A 21,183-nucleotide genomic window follows, 5' to 3' on the forward strand; every position below is an offset into this window, starting at 1 on the left:
TAGGCACATGTGAAAGTTTTAACCTCTGGCACCTTGTGCTACTGTTAGGAGGGTTTCGCCTCTGCCAGGCGCCCCCCCCCCCCGCCACTAAATCAGGGTTTCCTGGCAGGCATCGCTAACAGTAGCTGCCACCGAGTACACGCACGAATGCAAGGAAGATACGGTGCAATTATCTTGCTTTCTCTTCTCATTCCGCGGCTAATGAGAACCAATTGAGGGCGGACTACTTAAAGGCCAAAGCCCAAGTACACTGTGTGAAAAGTAAGACGAGGTCTCCGTTTCACAAGCACAATAAACATGGAATGGTGCATGCCAGACTTTGAGCACTGGGCAAAATGCAATAGTCAGACTAGATCTCCTCCACGTCGCAGGCGGGCACGGGCGCGGGAGAGAGTTTGGGGGGCAGGGGATAGTGCGGGAGAGGAGTTACAAATCGGAGGGGGCCGTGAGCGGGGGTCTGGGGAGGAAGGCACTGGAAGGCGAGCGGGGGTAAGGAGGGAGCGGGATGCCAAATGAAGCCGGATCCCTCCCTCCCCACTATTGTTACCGCGGGAGACTGTGGCAGCCCAAAGCCCAGAAGAGGACAAGGGCGCCATGTGACTCTCAACCTGGTGCACAGTAGTAGCTCAGGCAAGCCGATTACAAAGCCTGGCTCTCCCGCCCCTAGCCCGAGATGGAGTCCAACCTGAAAGGCCAGCGCCCCTGGGGAGTCAGCGGAGGACGCGACGCAAGACACACTCATTTCCCCAGCAGGAGTCACCGCTACAGGTGGGCTTTCTCCTCTTTTCATAAAACGCGCAAACGGACCTTGCAGCCCACCCTGGGGCGTCTGATACTTTCTGGAAACTACGCAGCCCGAAGTTTACCACCCAACCAGATCCCTCCTGTGTGATGGCACCGACTGCAATGCAACTTTCGACCTTTAATGGTAACCGCTGGCCGTGCAAAGAAGAGGAGGGGGAGGGATGAGAGCTTAAACCCGACTTTAAGAAACATTGTATTAAAACAAGATAAGAACAGTACCTTTGAGCTCGAGCAAAACCTGGAGTAAAAAAAGGGTTTTTGCGAAAGTGGCGCGAAGATAATATCATGTGATCCGACCCCAGGGCGTCTCCTTCCCTTTTTGCCAAACTCCCCTCCCCCCCCCCCCGAAAAAAGGGGGGTGGGGGAGTTACATCCGCTCCTCACAAACTATTAGCATAATTAATTGTGTCCTGCAGCTGCAGCCAGAGCTCCCGGTCCATGAGTAAACATATCCTCATCCTCTTCACCATCAACACAAAAAGACCCATTACCCTGATTTGGGAAAATGTTCCCAAATAAATCTCATTATCATCAAAAGTCTTAATTTGGCATTCCGGCTCTATGTGTCTGGGTTGAGACGCAGAAGAGAGTCAGAAAAGATGAAATCATCCTATTAAAAGAGAACAAGCAGAAGAGTAGCTCCCCAAAAGTGAAATGTTTAAGTAGAGGCTTTCAAATGGAAGTACCATATTGAGGGACTTCACTAGCTTCAAATTTTCCAGAAGTTTTAAACAGTTCATTAAACAAGACATCCTCCCAGAGTCTTCCTACTCGCCCCCCCCCCAACTCCTACCCCTCCTCCCAGCCCTCCTTCCCTTTAAAGCCAGAACAATACCCGGAATAAGGTATTTTGAGATTGCTTTACCAGGATATTTTCTTGTTCTTAACTTTTTTTAAAGGCTTGCAACATATAGAATGTCTGGATCAGGTTCCCAACTGGCGAAAATAATTTATTCCATCTCAGTACCTGCCTAACGCAAGGTAAAATTAAGAACAAGATATAGGCTATTTTAAAAATGAAGACATTTTGATACATGAAGTAATTTATTTTTGTCTTTTTTCTTTTGGAAAAAAAAGTGTAATCATCAGCCAAAATACCGAGACAATCAAAAAAAAAAAAAAAAGCTGAAGAACAAAGCATTTCACACACACACACACACACCCCCAAAAAGTCAGAATAACTAACAGCTCAAAGAAAAGCACGTGATCCCTTCATGCTTTAAAACTTGTGGTCATGCTGAGGCTAAAAGCTAAGAGCTTGTGACCCCGCAACCCCGTCCCCTCCCCCAGACCACAGCCCAGGGCTTAAGGCTCCAGGCTCCCACCAGGCTCCTGCTCCGCTCCCAGTATTGTGAGACAAACAATACTTAGGCATTCTGCAAAATAAAGGAGCCACAACTCCTAGCCCCAGGCACATCATTTACGCCCAAACAGATTGGCCTGTGTGTGTGTGTGTGTGTGTGTGTGTGTGTGTGTGTGTGTATCTATATATATCATATAGAACATATGCTTACACAGAAGCCCAGATGTTCTATAAGAATGTGTGAGAAAGGTATCGAAAGTGGCCCGAGGGAGAGAGAACTTATCTTTTGTGAGCCTAAGAAGTCTTATCACAATTTAAAATTCTTGCCACTATTTTGAGTTTATAATGAATTTGAAAAGCGGGTATCTTGTAAAGTATTCCCCCCAAGATAGAGACTTTGAGCTTTTATCTGCCTGAAGAGGGGAGGAGGGGCCCCTCTATATTGACCTCTAGATTTAATTGTGCCGCATAAAGCGGCAATCCCAAGTAGTTTGGATTTTAGCACCTTTAAAAATGCTATCAGTACTTGACATTTTACCCAGTTGAGAAATCATTTCACTTGATTTAGAAATAATATTAAGTGGCTCTGTTAAACCTAATGATTGGTATCTTAGAACAAAAAGGTCCCCATGGAAACCAGAAAGTAATTTAAGAGTATTATGTTCCTCGCACAACTAGAATAGAGCTTTTGTTCTATGTGTATTTACTACTTTAATTTTTTTGGACTGCATTTGCAGTTGAGGCCTCTGACGCTCTAGTTGTGCCTGGGATCGAGAATTCAGTGTCCTCCTGCAATACGTGTTCTGTGACATTTGTGTGGTTCTGTGTTCATGTGTGAGTGTGCATGCCCATGAGGCCCAAAACAAAGCCAGCAGATGAGAACGCCCACTGAACACAATGGGGAAGGGTCCAAGGAGAAAATATTTCAAACGCTATTTTGCTATTGGATCCTAGAGCAGAAACTGTAATTTCACTAGATTCAGATAAAACTGGTCTTCGCTGCCTCTGTTTTTATAAAAACAATACGTATTCTTGTATTTGCAAACATTTTGTATTTTCAGAAATGAATCAGTCTTGTTTGGAATGGCAGCAATATTAAGATCAATCAACCTAAAAGAAGAAGTTGGAGTATTTTTGTTACCCAACCTCCATTTGCTTATGCAGACATGTCAGCAAAAAAAGGAAAAAGTTAGAGTTCATCAGGAACTTCTGAATGTTATTTATTTTCAATAGCACATACCAACATAAATCAAGTAAATAATAAAGACAATTTCAGGAGGTGCACCCCTTGGTAAGACGCAGAAAATTCCACTAACTGAACACGCACAGTTAATATAATTTGGTTCCAAAATGCAAAAAGTAAAAGTATATTTATCCCAATCTCAAAGGGTTTCGTGACGATCCAATGGCAGCAAGGTGAGTGAGCTTTACTTCTATAAACTGGTCTTTGCTAAGTTTGATTTCTTTTTAAAGAGTAAGCAGTTTCGTTATTTACAAACATTTCTTAGGTTTATTAGCGAGTTAGTCTCATTTTGAACGGCAAGAATAATTAAATTACAATAGGATGAAATTACATCTTACAGAATTCGGATGAAGTGTGTTGGTACTAACACTTAAAACAGGGAGCTAATTGGTTAACGTGCAGTGCTTTAAAATTTCACTGTTCTGCGGCTCTTTCCTAGTCAGTAGTATGCTAAAACTGTATCCTCTCACTAACAAAGTATTTTTTACAGGTCAAATATTTTAAATCAAAATACTTATGCAAATATTGAACAGATATAAAAAGAGCCTGCCTTCCATCAGTAGAAAAAATTTTCTCAAATTAATCCTCCTCCTACCTTGAGAATAGACTCCGTAGACGTTACAGTGATTCACTATTAAGATTAAATAGTGTTAAAGGTATTTTTACACTCTGTTTGAAACACTTTGATTTTCCTGTTTATGTGACCTCAGAAGTGGAATTTCTGGCATTACAAACCATAAAATTGCTAGCAGACTGTAATACTATAATCAAAGAAAAAGCTATAAAACAAAAATGTTTTACACACATCACTTTTTTCAATTACTTTTCTGATTAAGTTTGTCCATCTTGGCTCCATTATACATTCCGACGTGGAAATAGTCACAATATGGAACGCAACCTCCAAAAACGTGTCATCATACCATTTTTTTCCAAAGCACGCAAATCGTCGTGCTAAAGATGATCCAATTATGCAACCATTTTACATTAGTAAGTGTGCGATTTGAAATTGTCGTGATTAAGAAGCAAAAGCTCTGGAACACAAATATTCACTGCAAGTGAGAAAAATTGAAGTCATTCCATATTCTCTGTGCTGTGACTGAACTAAAGCATGGTCATATCCTACGACCTATGTGGAAAGAGAACACAATGGTATGTTTTAGAGCTTCTCTCTCTCTCTTTTTCTTTTCCCCTCTCCTCAAAGATAACGTTTATCCTCAGCTTGGTAGTCCTCTGCTAAGCTGAGAGATTCTCTTTAACTGTCTCCCGATTTGCGATTGCTGAAGGAAGTCGAGCTATTGTCTGGCCTTCTTCATGCTGAGGAGGAAGGCGCAGTGAAATGTGTTGAATTATCCAGATGCCTGAAAGGACTCCTCTGAAAGCTTGGAACAACCTAAATAACAGGGCGAACGCTCACTGTCAAAGAGAATCTTTCAACAGATACAGCCTATGGAGGACATCTACTTTAAAAATGAAAGAGAGATTTTCTTTTCTCAAAACAAATGTCATCTAGCTTACTTTTGAAATTTTTGAAAGGATGTCTAAGTCCACAGGAAGGCTCAGGATTTGAAAATCAAACATGGAAGGACGTAGTTTTATTTGTTTAAATCATGTAATTCATCACCCTCTTTGGAGCTCTGCGTGTATTTTTCTTCTTGCGGAAAAGAGTGATCTGTTCATATCATCCCACACTTTTGCAAGTCCTCATGAATTTGCTTGAAACTTTACTCCCTACGTTTAAAAACGAAGTCACATCCCTGAGACAAACGGCTCCTTGATAGCTGTTAGTGATCCCTTTTCTATAGCTGCTACTTATTAAAACATCTCTAAGAATTCAAACAGTTTGTGCGTGAGAAGATTAAAGCAAGGAGAAAATGTGGAAGTTATGATTCAGGTACGGGCTGCGTATTTGCAGAACTTTTTAGGTATCGCATTGATAAACTCGCTGAACTAAATAACATTATTGGAGGGTATGTTTTAAGCATGCCAGAACTCAAGGTTAAAGGAGCAAACATGATATGTTGGTATGTATTACCAAAAAAATACTGTATGGCAGCATGCTAAGGCTTTTTATGTTTTTTCTAATTAATTAAGTAGACCAAAGTTCAGTGTTTCCTTGGAGGATAGCAAGGCTAATAAACAAAGCCATTTTAAATATAGAGTCTGCTTGTTGATTTTGGAGGAACAGCAAGACAAATAATCCCAGTGAATATCTAGGGTTAAAACATATTTTTAGAATGTAATACTTGACTAATCTGTAAATCCTCTCATATTTGTTCCGTTAGCAATTTTGCTTTAAAGATCCTTTAAACACAAGCATGGAACCCACTAGATCTTGACGAACAGTAGTAAGTAGCTTCTTCACAGGAAGACTAAGACGTACACCTTGCAAATGTCAACAGCCTCCAGATCCAATTATACTCTTTAAGGCTTTCTTTAATTTGATCTGAAATCCAATTCGGTTTCTTCCTTTGCATATTTTAATCACGTTTTTTCAGTTGTCAGACATACACTTATTCCTCCGACATCGTAGTACTTCTTAGTGTATTTGGATGTTGCATCCAAATGTACTGGTAGCCTTATATTTATTCCTCAAGCCAAATTATTTTCAAAAATCTAATGTCTAAGGATAAGCAACAACCTAGAAATTAAATGGACCCCCATCAGCTTGGTTAAGCACCTAACAAAAGCAAGACCAATTTTTATTTGCTGTAGTCCCACTCAACTAATTACCCCCTCTTCATTAAGCTTCAAAAGGCTCTTCTTTAAATAGTAGTTTATAACATCTTTAAGATCTGCTGGGGGAGGGGGGAAATGTCATGCATTTACTTGAGCTTTAAATGTAAGCCTAAAAGTTAAGAGAATACCTTTTATATTTTGGTTCCTAAACAAAGTGTCCTGCTTACACTTGTTTTGGTCAACAGTTCCTTGGTTTCCTGCAATTTCAACTATTTCACTTACAATTCAAACCCACCGTTCTTAAACTAATCTCTATATTTGATTAAACTCCAGTAACAGAGTTCCAAGTTTACACAAAAGTCTTAATCGTTAAGATATAAAGCTCTTGGCAAGTTAACTCTAAAGTTCAATAACTTGCCTAAGATGCCTCTACTAATTGCCACCTGACCGGAATAACGAAAACCACTATTTTTGGTCAATTTTGAAGGAAACTGAAGTAGCCCTTGACTTATTTTCAAACTCCATCTTCCCGTGTGGCTGTTGGGAAAATTCAGTGACGTCATGTGTGAAAGCAGCAGAGTGATCCCATCGCGCGTGCTGTGGTGCTTCCGGGCGTCAATCCACATTCTTCCTTCTTTGTTCCTTCCTGCTGATGCCCTGTGCCTGTTTTTCAGACTCCTTCCCAAGACCCTGACTTCTTACTGCCAGGATTTGGAGCACGAGAGTTGCAAGCGAGACAGTGAAGGACGGTTTGGGGGAGGCACGCTATCCAAACTGTAACGATCTAAGTTACGCTAAATTACACATCCTCACACTTCAACTTCAGTCCAATTATACCAGCTGAAAACACACATCAACTACCACCCTCCTACTCAAGTGTTCCGAGGAACCTGGCTGTCTGTGGCACAGGGAAATGGGTATCTGCTTTCCCACCACCGCCCCCCCCGCCACACACCCCTGCTCCAGACTGGGATCCCAAATCATGAAACCAGATAATGACCGTTTGACCATCCACATGCAGCTTTCTGTTCAAATTCATAACCTGCAAACTGAAATGTTCCTGACGTGTTAATCGCCCCTCAGATTTTTCTTCAACTGTATAGTTAAGAAGGAGAAACACACTCGCTCTCTCTCTGATGCCTTTATATGTGCTAGCTTGACATTAAAAGAGCTGTTAATATTGTATAAACTGTTATACCATCTGTGTTATAATTCTGCCTCATCAGGTTTTATGGAACACCCCCCTCCATTTCCTTCATTCCACCAGGCATGTCATCAAAGGAGAATAAATTAAGTATTGTGCCAGAAAATGTGGTCTACTTTCTAAAAGGCATCTATCTCTAGCTTTCAGAAATGCCTCTTGGAATGAGCAATGTGGAAACAGTGTCCCCATTGTTGTATAGGAATGTCATGAATTGGATCCCCACCCCAGCCTTTTATAGAGAAAAAGAATAAAAAGCGTTCATCTGAGTTTAAAATTATCATATTTTATAGCATATGCTAACATGCTAATGAGATGAGGTATTATCGCATCTCTGCTGAGGCCATTATGGATAATTGAGCTTTGTCCACCGCCCAACCAGATTGTAAACTCTGTGATGGTGGAGACAACTTCAACTTTGTAGTTTTAGGAGCCCCTTTCAGAGTGTGTTGACACTTCCATTGTTGGTCTAGTGACTAGGTTGAATATTTGTATTGGGGGACATCAGAAATGCCAGCCCTTTTCCACTTGGTAAATTCTATTTCAACACCAAGTGTTTACTAGCGACCAAACCCCGAATGGAAGGTACTAGATAACATGAGCGATTCTTTAACTCTGTCGAAAAATATATAACTGAGAGATCAAGCAATGTTCCCCTAGGAAATAAAGAGAAGTCTAGGGAGTTTCTCTGTAAAGAGTTAGACAGCTCACAGAGAAGTTCCTTTTGGTGGTTTGGAATAGAAAGGGGTAGGAGAAGATTAAGGGAAGCCAGTTCAAAGTGTACGAGAGGGGTTTTTGCATCTCAAAAGGGGGAGGGGGTGGGAATCTAAGAAGACCCGGGGCTGGGATTTTGGGCCTTACCCTTTCCCCTGACTGCTCGGTAAGCTTCCTCTCCCCAAACCATGTGGTGGTGCGGAAAGGGACCTGGAGAGAGAGAGGGTCAGGAAATTTCTGTTTCAGTCTGCGCCCTGTCACTAACTAGCTGAATGACATTTAAGCAAATCACTTACTAGATTACCTCTGAGGTCTCTTCCCACTCCATAAATCTTCGCTCTTTATCTCCTTCCCCCCTCCTTTATGTTCTTCCTTCTCCCCCCAACCCCCACCCCTTCTTCCTGGTCTTCCTTTTAACTGCAATAATAGTAATAATGAATTAGTTACCTCTGGAGAGAGAGCTGAGACGGTGTGTGGAGAATTAATGGAGACTTGGCCTTTTTATCTCTGTCGTGAACTTTTTTCTTTATTTCCGTGCGTTTGCTTTATTGATTGAATTACAATTTCTCATAAATTTTAAGGTGCTTTATTACATTTGAGTATTCAATAATCTGCCCAAAATGTTCCCCTTTTGTGGATATAAACGTTAATACAAAACATTTGGCCACAAAGAGTGCCGTAAATCAGGGATTCGTGTGGAATTATTCCACATGGACCTACCGTATAGGAAAATACTGCACAAGAGTGAGCCTTGGAACCTGGCTCTCCGGGTGCACTCTACCTGATCTTTTATGCTATGAATAAGGGTTTCCATTCATGTAAGTCAGCAGAAAGGTTCTGGGAAGCCCTTTGACTATGATTGTGTCTGAAGTGGATTCATACTTTACCTCCTGGCATGGACACGTGACTAGCAGCCATTTGGGCAGATCAATGGTCTCTGGTTCTCTCTCACTCTTGAAGGGCCATTTCGAGTTACGCCTCCTGCAGAAAGCCTTCCTGTGAAATCAGCACGCCGTGATCTCTGCCTTCTCTGAACCAGCACGGCGCTTGAATTCCATTTTGTTTAAACTGAGTACTTGGGTATTTAGAAAGAGAATAATGATTCGTGGCCTCTGCTTCAGAGCTGGACGTTTTCCAAAGCACATCAGTGTACCTACATTATTTTGTCTGATAGTCACCAAAACGTGGGAGGTAGGTGGTCGAATCTGTCCCCTATTTCCGCTGGCAGAAGGCGGGACCTACAAATGCCACAATTCCATGCAATCTCTGTCCTTTGTGCACGTCACATTCACGAAGCCTGCTCCTCACTCCCACCTGGCCCATGATCTTAGCTGCTCTCTCCCCTCCATCAGTTCCCTCAAACAAGGGATACCAGTACCCAAGATGCTAAATCTTTGGTGATTCTGTAGCTTTATCATTCATCAGCAGAATAGCCTGGGTAGATTTTTCACCGAAACTCAAAATACACTTATTTATGTATTTATTTTTAATTTAATAATTTCTTTAAGTTTATTTATTTGGAGAGAGACAGAGACAGTGTGAGTGAGGGAGGGGCAGCAAGAGAGAATCCCAACTGAACCACCCAGGCACCCCTCAAAACAGATTTAATAATTCAGACCCCTCTCCTCAAAAAACACTCCAGGCAAAGTTAGGATGAACAATCTGTGACCTCGATTGAGGGCTTACTATGTACCATTACCACTCTAAATACCTTATATAAATATCTCACATCATGACCCTATTAGATAGGCAGTTATTAGTGTTACCCTTCTGTTCTAGATGATGAACTGAGGTTCTAAGAGGACACGTAATTGGACATGATGCAACCTGAGCTCCAGGCCAGTTGCTCAGTACTGTTTCAGAAATCTCCACTCGCGTCACAAAAGAGACCCAGCAAAGCCATGATGGGAGCATTTGGATTAGTAATCAGTTAATTCCAGTGTTAGTGCCAGCGATAGATTGTGGCTTCCTTCAGAGCTTCTGAGACGGAGGGAAATAGCGTTTTCTGGAACAGAGTCAAAGAGTGGTTTTACCCACCGATGAGAAACTTAATGGGCTAGAGTTTAAGGACAGGGACGGCTGGTTCCTTTAACACTTTTGAGCAGTGCTCTCCCATAGAAAGATAATACAAGCCACACATGTAATTTTATATTTTCTTGGAGCCAGATTACAAGAGTTTAATTTTTTTTTAACATTTATTTATTTTTGGGACAGAGAGAGACAGAGCATGAACGGGGGAGGGGCAGAGAGAGAGGGAGACACAGAATCGGAAACAGTCTCCAGGCTCTGAGCCATCAGCCCAGAGCCTGACGCGGGGCTCGAACTCACGGACCGCGAGATCGTGACCTGAGCTGAAGTCGGACGCCTAACCGACTGCGCCACCCAGGCGCCCCCACATTACAAGAGTTTTAAAAAAGGATGAAATTAAGTTCAATAGTACATTTCATTCAACCCAAAATATCCAAAGCATACTCATTTAAACATTTAATCGACATAAAAACTGGTAAGGAGATGCTTTCCTTTTTTGTATTAAGTCTTTCAAATCCCATGTGTATTTCATACATGGTGCACATCTCATTTCAGACTAAACACATTTCAAGTGCTCCACGGCACACGTGGCTAGCGGCGACCACGTTGGACAGCACAGGCTTAGGGGATTTGTGCTGCCTGCTGGCACCGACCAGTCTATTAATAGCACCGGCTACTCTGTCTCCCTCTTTCTTATTCATCGTCCACAGCGTGGCTGTTAGCAGTTAATATTGCTTTGCCAATGTTTCCAGGTCATCGAGCTATCTCCGTTGATAAAGGGTTCACTCCATATTCATCTTATAATAACAGCTAACATTTATTGAATGTGTATTATGTGCTAGGCATGCTTCTAAGTGCTTTTGCTTTATATATATAAAGCCATAAAATCCTCACAGCAACCCTATGAGCTGATCTTTTTACCATCTCCCCACTTTCCAATTGAGGAAACCAGAGTTAGTTAACTGCCAGCCCGGGTTGGGGTGGGGTAGAGAGGTGGTTAAGCTTGTGGGGCTGGAATCATGGCTCCACCACTTAATTAACAGTTGTGTGGCTTTTGGCAGTTAAATAACTTTGGTTTCCTCACACACATACGCACACGCACACGATATCAAACGCAAACTATAGTGTTCATAAAAACCATAGCATTGTAGAGCTAGAAGGGCTCTTAAAGACCATCTCGTCAACAAAGTGCAGCTCAGCACGGCGAGGAAGGTTACTCAAAGTTACAGGGCGGAACTAGAACCCAGATAAACTGACTCCAAGCAACTTAATGTCTACTAGATAACCCCTATGGTAGTGCTTCCTGCTTGAAACGCAGGGTCCAACAGTGCAGCCCGTCTTGTCAGTAACACACACTTTATCCAATATTCATCTTCTCTGCCGAAATACCATGTTTTCTTGTGTCCCAATTTGCAAAAAGGCTTTTTAGAAACTTAAAATTGGAGAGCTCAGAGTTAAAATGGATTCCTCTTGCCTTACTCTGTTGTGCCTCTGGTTTAAGCATTCACATTGTTTTCTAAATGCTTCACCAAGCCAACAACATATCGAGTTCTTTAAGGATTGAGACCCTATCATAAACACTCATTGGAATTCCTACATACTGCCTAGTTCTTGAGAATAGATGTGTAATTAACAGAATTGAAATTGTACAATTATCAGTATGAAGAGGTTGAGCTTTGCCCTTTCGTTTCAAAGATTTATTTTTTCATGATGTTAAAACGGGCTGCTCGGAAAGCATTGTTACCAGCTTGACCTTTAGGATTAGTGCAGGTCATTATTTCAGCCAAAGGGACAGCAGTAACATCTCACCAAGATTCTTTCTTTCAGCAACAAACTAGCCACCGCTCTTTCCTCGGATCCTTCTATTTCAAAGTGGAGAGTTTGATGGTAATTTAAATGTTGAAATGTGTCCCACTTAAGTCCAAAACATACGTGATTTCGTATTTAACCCCCCCCCCCCACGGCTTTTATATATTATGTTTCAAAGTGGAGATGGCTGTGAAACTTGACCTCAACCTGACTTTTTAGAAGTGCTCAGAAAACTGTTCTTCTAACAAGCATGATGAGAGCCTGCTCTTTAATGATTTTTTTGGCCTGCCTACATAATTTATTCTAAATCATTAAAAAATAAAAATAGTTTACATTAAATAAATACTTGAGTATGAAAGAGGATGGTCTCACCCATTGTTGGATAAAGACCGAAAAGCCTACAAAGGCAGTCCCAGTGTAGAATAGTGTAGCAACAGCTTAATTCTCAGGAACTGTTACTTAACAGAACTTTAAAAAGAAAAATGACATATTCTCAAATTATTTATAAAATCATGCAAAAAAAAAAAACCCACTTCAGGGACCATGGGAAATTAATTTTGTTCTCGCTTTTCACGTTTTCAGAGCCTACCTCAGTGAACAAAATGCTAAGTACAAAAACACGTGAATTAACATTTAGGTGGTTGAGCAAGACTCCTGGTTTTTGTTTATTGCTCTTTGATTTTTTTTTAGTAGCTCATTGTAAAAGCCCTGGGGCACAGCTTCAGAATACATGAATAATGTCAATAATAACTAATACAGCCTGCTATGGAAAATACTCTGTTTTCAAAACCACAGGTTAGTTCCTGGAAGTCAGCCGGTCAGAGAAAGGATGTGGTGTAGCAGCAAGTTGAAATAGCTTGTACAACAAAGGAAAGAGATCTGGTGACTTCTGCCTCCCAGAGGGTGGAAATCGGAAAGAACTATACTTAAATAGCTCATTCAGAAAGCATCGAAGGTGAAAAATTCATCCCATTTTGAAAAGCTTCACTAATCACTTTTGGGAAATCAGGTGAGAAAGGAACTCCTGTATCAGGATAACACGATGAAAATAAGTGTTAACTCCGGATTCAACAAATCAGTCCGGTTCATTTTGCTTGTTAGATGGAGGGCATGGACATCACTTTTTGAACGAGCCCCCAAATCCCAGTTCTCATTGTTGTGAACTGAAAGAGTCATTGTAATTCACCTGGCTTGACAATTTCTGTGCAGCCGTGGCATTCTGAAGCCAAATAAATTCCACAAAATAAACTCATCGCAGGCTCAGGAAAAGCAGCTCTTTTGCAAATACCTTGTGATCAGGCTCTAGGTCACGACCTGGGTCTTGAGAAACTTGAGTTAGTAGATGTTAGTTTTTCTTAGCTCTTTGTTTACCCTGGACTTAGACATTTTGTATTATTAAAAACCTGTGGCTTTTAAGGACATTCTATTTATCTTTCCAGGCTTTTTTGATGGAAATGCCTGGATTTTCTTGGAAACAGGGATTTTATTGTGGATTCCTGGTGCCCCTTGGAGAGGCTTATTTTTCTGGACAATAGTTTTCCTTAGTGTCACTACTCTTTTCATCTCCCAATGGTCACAAGCTCCCAAGGTCGAGAAAAGTGCATCCTTTTGTTCTAAGGAATCTGAAATTCCATTTTAAAAAGTGCTGCAAAAGGGGCACTGGGTTAGTAATTCAGGGCATATTTCCACCACATGAAGTATCCAGAGGGGCTGGAGACCTCAAGACATTTGGAGAAAAAGAAAATCCAACTCCATTCAAAGTCAAAGAATCCAGCAGGAGGGTTCATACTTTGATTATTGCCACTTAAGAGTTTTAATCTATTCTTATCTATACTCAAAGTATAGGCATGCTTGCCTTCATTAGAAGAATAGGACCCGGCGAACGAACTTTGCATAAAGAAGTAAATTACCGTCGCCTCTGACATTAAGTGGGATTTTCATGGCGTGAAAAGTTCTCTTGCTGCAGAGGGCATCTCGCCCTCACCATGGCATAAACATGACAATGTTTTGTGCGTTGATATGTGCTATTGGTGTATGTTAGTTTCATCAATAACCTCATCCGTCAGGGAAAAGTGGTCAGCATTTTTAGTTCAAATCCACACCACTAGCCAATAGCCGCATGAGCTATTGAATAGTTACAGTTTAATTAGCGAAAATTAAGCAACATGTAGCTACATATAACTAGTCACTTTCTGTATTGGACAGTGAAGATGTAGAGTATTTCCGTCTTTGCAAAACGTTCTGCTGGACAGCATTGCTTCAGAGGGTACTTATTCTTTGCTATGAATCTTAATACCTGGCAGCAGAAAATGCTGATTATTGTTGTAGCTTGCCATTCACAGAAGCCCAGCCTTCTAGAAGATGAATGGCATCTCTTCTCCCCAGTCACAATGTGGAGAAATTCACTGAGGCGGGTAATTTGGTGTGATTTTTAAGAATTCTGAAAATTTCCCTCAAGAGTTGTTAGTTACTCTAAGCTGTAATTAGAAACAAACAAACAAAACCCCTCAGCGCCTCAGTGCCATCCAGCTTTGACTAAGCAAAGAAGACATGTGGCTTCCTCTATTCTTTTTTTCCTAGCCAGGCTATGCAGAACACTGTAGAAATTGTATTTATGCACATAAACATCAAATGCACATAAAATTATCATTGAAGACCGTTAAGGGAAGATGTAATGGTAACACGTTGTAAAGAGATTGCTGTTCAAAAATCCATGTGATTCTGTGTGTGTGTGTGTGTGTGTGTGTGTGTGTGTGTGTGACATTTAAAGATTTTATCTTCAGGTAATCTCTACACCCGACGTGGGGCTGGAACTCAAAACCCTGAGATCGAGAGTCACATGCTCTACTCCACGGCCCAACTGGCTTGCTCGGGATTCCTTGAACCTATATCATGCTGTTTTCATCTCCTCCCCTTTGTTCGGTTCTTCTTGCCCTCTGGAGGCTATCTCCACCTCTGCCTTCTGAGACGTATCCATTCTTCAAGGTCCGTTTGAAAGGCCACCTCTTTCTGACTCCCCCAGTTGAAGTGACCTCTTCTTCCATTGCATTTTCACTGCGTTGTAAATTAGTGTCTCGTGTCCCTTTCTGGACCGTAAGTTCATTGGCACAAAGATCTTGGTCTTTGTCATCACTGGATCCCTCCACACACTTGGCAGGGAGCCGATGCTCTAGACAGGGGAAATTCTACCAGTTTCCTAAACAGACACACAAGATTTTTTAAGCTGCGTCTGTACCGACAGACCCAAGGCATTAGCACCGCACGCGCGGCTTTATGCTACATGTTAGCAGATATTTCACCCATGCCCATTCATTTTGGTTCATGCAAATCATTTGTATTCTTAAAATTAAAAGAAGGCACATGCAGGGGCACCTGGCTGGCTCAGTGGGTAGAGCATGCGACTCTTGATCTCAGTCAGGGTCATGAGTTCAAGCCCCATGTTGTGCGTGGAGCCTACTTAAAAAAAAAAACCCTCAAAAGATGACACATGCAATTTCACTTAGAGGAATTTATCCAACAGTCGCACTCCCACCTATATAGAAGAATGTTTATGGCTTCCTGAGGGAAGTGAGCAACACCGTCTAGGGAGTGTTCTTGCCAAAGCATTAAACCTGAATCTAATGAAGTCTCCTGATCAAACCACCAGTTTGCAGGAAATACAAGGAAGAGAGAGAACGTGTTAAATAACACCATGCAATGCAGTCAGAAAAACCCAGAACGTGGGAAACCGTAGGACAAACAACCCAGTTTTGCCAACAAATAGATTGCAAGGAACAAAAGGGAGGGGGGTTCTAATTTAAACTTAAGAGGATGACTTAAGTAAGAGGCACGTCAATCAAATGCAGTCTTGTGGACCTTGTTTGGATTCTGATTTTTAACAAATTAGCTTTAGACGACTGTCCACAGGGGAAATTTGAACACTGACGGCACATTATTGATATCGAGAAACTACTGTTAATTTTTCAGGTATGGTAATGATACGCGTTTTTTTGAGAACGCTTATCTTTGTAGATACACGATGAAGTATTTATAGAAGAAGTTTGCCTCAAAATCCTCTCGTTAGGGCAGTGGAGGAGTTAGAGCGTTGGGTGTTCAGTACATAGATCACTGTGCTATTTTCTCTATGTTTGTGTATCTTCTACAGTTTCCTCTTAAAAAGAGGGAGGTGTGACGTTTTATGGCAGCATTGTTTGTAATAGGAAAGAAACCTAGAAACAACCTGTATTTCTAGAATAAGGACTGGCTCAATAGGTGAACGTAGAGTCACACATGGAAATACTATGATATTGTTAGAGATACGACAGATCGATCAATCGATCTCCTGGTATGGAACAGTCTCTAAGATATAACAAATGAAAAATATTCATATTTATATTCATATGAATAATAATACGCTCCCATTTATGTAAGACAGGGGATAGATCTACACATTCGTGCTTGTACGTGTATAGGTTATCGCTAAAAGTATTTGTAGGAAATTGCTAACCGTCGGTTGCCCCTGGAGGAGGGGCTGGGTGTTACAGGAGAAAGGGGTGAGCGACAGGCACTCGCTACTTTTACGGTTTAAAAAATACTTTTCACTTTTTAGCACTCGAAAATATGGCCCAGACCATATTAAGAGCTAAACTTCTTGAGTGGACTCGTGCTCATTGACAAATAGATGGCAGAAAAATCTCTGCTGGCTGGTGAAAGCACGGGGGTTAGGGCACATTTTGAAATTATCTGCAAATTGGCAAGCATTCATCTGTCCTCTGTGTCAAAGGAAATACAGGCATTTCTCACTCCCGAACGAGAGAGAAACATTCCTATTTGGAGGTTCCCCAGAGGAACCTATGTTTATAACTAAACACATGTTTTCAAGGGCTACGGAGCTGCGGAGGAAATTTGACCCTCCAGAGCAGTGGCAGAGATAATCTGAAACAGCAGATAATCCAAACTTCATAATATTTTGTTTTGAAATGCACAATATTATTTTTAGAAGCGGTCCATTTGTGTTCTTAATTATGTTTTGCCGAGGATAACGGACAAATTAAAGTGAATTTGTAGTCTCTGAGCACCCCCCAACAGAAGGTGGTGGAAGACATATGGGCCAGAAATATGCGTTGTGGTATAGGGGATACTGATGACCTATAACTAGGTCAGGAGGTGGTGACTGAGGGTTTTTATTTCACTTCCCACCACCATTCAGACCTTCTGCCTTTGCCTTCCTATGACCTCCCCTCCAAACCCTTTCTGAGAGCATTCCATCTAATTTTCCTCCTCAACCGAAGTTTAAAATAACAATACCGGCCTGGAAGGAGAGAAGAAATCATTAGCATCCTTCCTGCCTGGTGAAAGGTGAGTGTCCTGTGCACCAATTCCGCCAGGTCTACGGTTTACCAAGTAGGGCAGAAGCTTTAGGTGGACAATGTGGAAAGCCGTGGGTCACTGGTAAGAAGGCATCGCTTCCACCAGCGTTGTTGTTCTTGTTTGGGTGTTGCGGTGGTGGTCGGGGATAGAGCCGACGGCGAAAGCAAAAGCTGAAAAGGCAAAAACGAAATCTCTGCTCCCGATCACCGCCTGCCTGACATCGTGCTGGGTGCTTCTGGACACGGTACCACGTCTCATCCCCACAAAGACCCAGGGAAAGAGGTGAATGTGGGGAGCAGCTGCGTGGGGCAGAGAGGGAAATGGTGCCGCCCCCTCCAGATTTCTGGCTTGGCCGGCTGGGTAGATGTGATGCCTTTAACAGAGATGGGGAAGTCAGCAGGAGCTGCAGATTTGGGCGAAAGTTACGAAGAGTTAGTGAGTTCATTTTCCACAGGATAATTGGTGGGTCAGTAGGTCCTGACGGGTCACGTGGTGCATGTGGGTCGTAACCTTTTAGCCAGTGAAAGAAACAAGCCATCCTTTCTATCCCTCTGAAAATCTTAATTCCCACCATATGTTTTACTGCCCATGGCACATTACAGATCACTGATCTATTTTTTAAATGCCAGAAAACTGTATTTCTATTGTTCTTATCCTTAAACGTTTAACACTTCTATCAGCAATAGAAAAGTTTTATTTTTCTTAAGTGCAAATAACATGGGAGTATATTTCGTTCACTGTAATAGCTGTGCTCCCCTAAAGTGGCATATTTATCCATTCGTTTTCAACTCCCTTGAGCGATGTACTTCTTTAAAGAAATATGAGTATCCAGTAAAACATAAGAACATGCTCGACCTCGCTCACAGTTTAAGAATGCACGTTAAGACAGCATTATTCACCTTCCCGTGTTGGCAAGGGTGTGGGGAAATCGGTAGATCCTCTCCAAACAATAATAGTGGGAATGTAAATCCCCAAAACTTCTCTGGGCCCAACAGCCATGCATTTAATCGCTCCACACCACCTTGCAATCCAAGTTTTGTAACTTTTCCCTACAAATACGTGCCCACAAGCAGAGAAAACATTATTTAAGAACGTTCATTACAGGGGTGCTTGGGTGGCTCAGACGGTGAAGTGACCGACTCTTGATTTCGGTTCAGGTTGTGATCTCATGGTTCGTGGGATCGAGCCCTGAGTCTGGCTCTGCACAGACAGTGTGGAGCCTGCTTGGGATTCTCTCTCTCTCTCTCTCTCTCTCTCTCTCTCTCTGCCCCTCCCCAATTGCCAATCGCTCTCTTTCAAAATAAATCAATAAAATTTTTAACAAAGACATTCATTGCAATACTGAAATAGCAAACAGCTAGAAAGAGCTTAAATATCCATGACTGAGTAGTGAAATAATGAAGGTACATCAGCCAGAGGAATAGTATACAGCTGTTAAAGAGAATAAAGGAGGTCTATTTGTACTGGACCTTACCTTCCATGTAATGCCCTTGGCGTCTGAACAAAAGTAAACAAAAAAATTCTTTCTCTCTCTGCTTGCATATTGTAGAAAATTTGGGGATGAGTTTGCAAGAAACTACTAATGTTTCTAGGCGATGCCTAGAGACAAGATTAGGGTATGACAAAGACAGAGGAAGACTTTCACTTTCACTTTTTACCTTACTCTATTGTTTGCCTTAAAACCAAAACCCATGCCTAGGATCTGAAACAATAGAAAAAGATGCTGAAAATTTTCCCTGCAAATAAAATATATTAATTGTGTAAGCTTTTAAAACCTATGCCTCCTGGGGCACCTGGCTGGCTCAGTCAGTGGAACATGTGACCCTTGATCTTGGGGTTGTGAGTTTGAGTCCCACGTTGGGTGTAGAGATTACTTAAAAATAAAATTTTTAAAAGAAAGAAAGAAAGGAGTGCTTGGGTGGCTCTGTTGCTTGAGCGTCTGACTCTTGATTTCAGCTCAGGTCATGATCTCACAGTGTGTACGATGGAGCCCTGAGTCAGGCTCTGTGCTGACGGCATGGAGCCTGCTTGGGATTCTCTCTCTCCTTCTCTCTCTGCCCCTCCCCTCACTCTGCAAGTGTGGGGAGAGGCAGAGAGAGGAGGGGACAGCAGTGAGTCTGATGGGGGGCTTGAACTCACAAACCGTGAGATCATGACCTGAGCTGAAGTCAGATGCTCAACGGATAGAGCCACCCGGGTGTCCCTAAATAAATAAACAACAACAACAAAAATATTTCAGTATCATTTGTTGAAAATACGATCCTTTACCCACTGAGTTGTATTTGCACTTTGTAAAAAAATCAGTTGTCCCCTATATATGTGGGTCATTTCTGAGTCTGTATTTTGTTACATTGATCTATTTGTCTTTACTCTAATAGCACACTCTTGATTACTGTAGCTTTATAACATGTCTTGAAATCAAATAATGCTAGTCCTCCAACATTGTCCTCTTTTTCGAAGTTATTTTCACTATTCACAGTCTTTCAAAATTCCATATGAATTTTAGAGCCAGTTTATTGATTTTCACAAAAAAAAATCTTCTGAGATTTGGATTAAGACTGCGTTGAACATGTAGATCAATTTGGAGAGAACTGGTAACTAAGTAGAAGTGAGTCTTTCTTTTTGCAAATATTTTTTTTCATGTAATCTCTAGCCCCAATGTGGAACTCGAACTCATGGCTCTGAGATCAAGAGTTGCATGCTCGGTAAATTGACTGAGCCAGCCAGGCATCCCTACAATTGAGTTTTTTTTTTCTTGATATTGATCTTGTATCCCACAACTTTGCTAAACTCAGTTATTTGTTGTGATAACTTTTTCGTAGCTTCTAGTGGGGTTTTCTATAAAGATGATTATGTCTCAGAGAACAGAAACAGTTTTACTTCCTTCTTTTTTATCTCGAAAAATTTTCTTTTTCTTGCCTTATGGCGCTCATTAGAAACTCTAATAATACATTGACTATAAATGGAAGGGACAGGCATCCTTACCTTGTTCCCAATCTTAGAGAGAGAGCATTCAGCCTTTCACCATTGACAATATCAGCTGTAGGTTTTAGTAGATGCCCTTTATCAGGTGGAGGAAGGTTTCTCCTATTATTAGATTTCTGGAAATTTTTATCAGAAATGGATGTTGGAGGGCATCTGACTGGCTCAGTTGGTGGAGCATATGACTTTTTGATCCCGGGGTGTGGGTTCAGGCCCCACTTTGGGTGTAAAGATTACTAAAAAAAAAAAAAAAAAAAAAAGCCTTTAGAAATTGTTATTAGGGGCTCAGTTGGCTAAGCATCTGACTCTTGATTTCTGCTCAGGTCATGACCTCATGGTTTGTGAGGTCCAGCCCCACTCGGGCTCTAAGCTGACAGCAAGGAGCCTGCTTGGGATTCTCTCTCTCCCTCTCTCTCTCTGCCCCTCCCCTGCTCATAGTCTCCCTCCCTCTCTCTTTCTCTCTAAAATAAATAAACTTAAAAAAATAGTTTTAGGGGCAACCGGGTGGCCCAGTCGGTTAAGCATCCTACTTGGGCTCAGGCCTTGATCTTGCAGTTCATGAGTTCAAGCCCTGCATGGGGCTCTGTGCTGACAGCTCAGAGTCTGAAGCCTGCTTTGAATTCTGTGTCTCCCTCTCTCTCTGCGCCTTCCCTGCTCATGCTCGTTCTCTCTCTCTCTCTCTCTCAAAAATAAAAAATAAAAAAAATAAAAAAATAATTAAAAAAAATTAAGAAATAGTTTAAAAAATTGTTATTAAAAAGGAGCCTTTTCTCTGCCATTGTGGTGTGTGTGGTTGACTGTTCCTCACCATGTCTTCTAACAAGACTTTCAGGATCAAGCAATTCCCAGCCAAGAAACAAAAGCAGAATCGTTCCATTCCCCAGTAGACTGAGCCAAAAACTGGTAATAAAATCAAGTACAACTCCAAGAGGAGGCATTGGAAAAGAACCAAACTGGGTCTATAAGGGGTCGCACATGAGATGGCACACGTTTTTATGCTGCATGAAGGTCACGTGTTCCTCTCCTCTCCCTCTGTAAACACCACTACTACCTGAACAATAGACACGTTTTATT

The 21,183-nt window shown here is 41.7% G+C and overlaps 1 pseudogene; it reads left to right on the plus strand.

Annotated features, from left to right (window-relative positions):
- The first annotated feature begins 20,918 nt into the window (after positions 1-20,918).
- LOC106981585 (putative 60S ribosomal protein L39-like 5) lies at positions 20,919-21,183 on the plus strand (annotated as a pseudogene).

This window comes from Acinonyx jubatus, chromosome X, assembly GCF_027475565.1.
Source record: "Acinonyx jubatus isolate Ajub_Pintada_27869175 chromosome X, VMU_Ajub_asm_v1.0, whole genome shotgun sequence".
NCBI lineage: Eukaryota > Metazoa > Chordata > Mammalia > Carnivora > Felidae > Acinonyx > Acinonyx jubatus.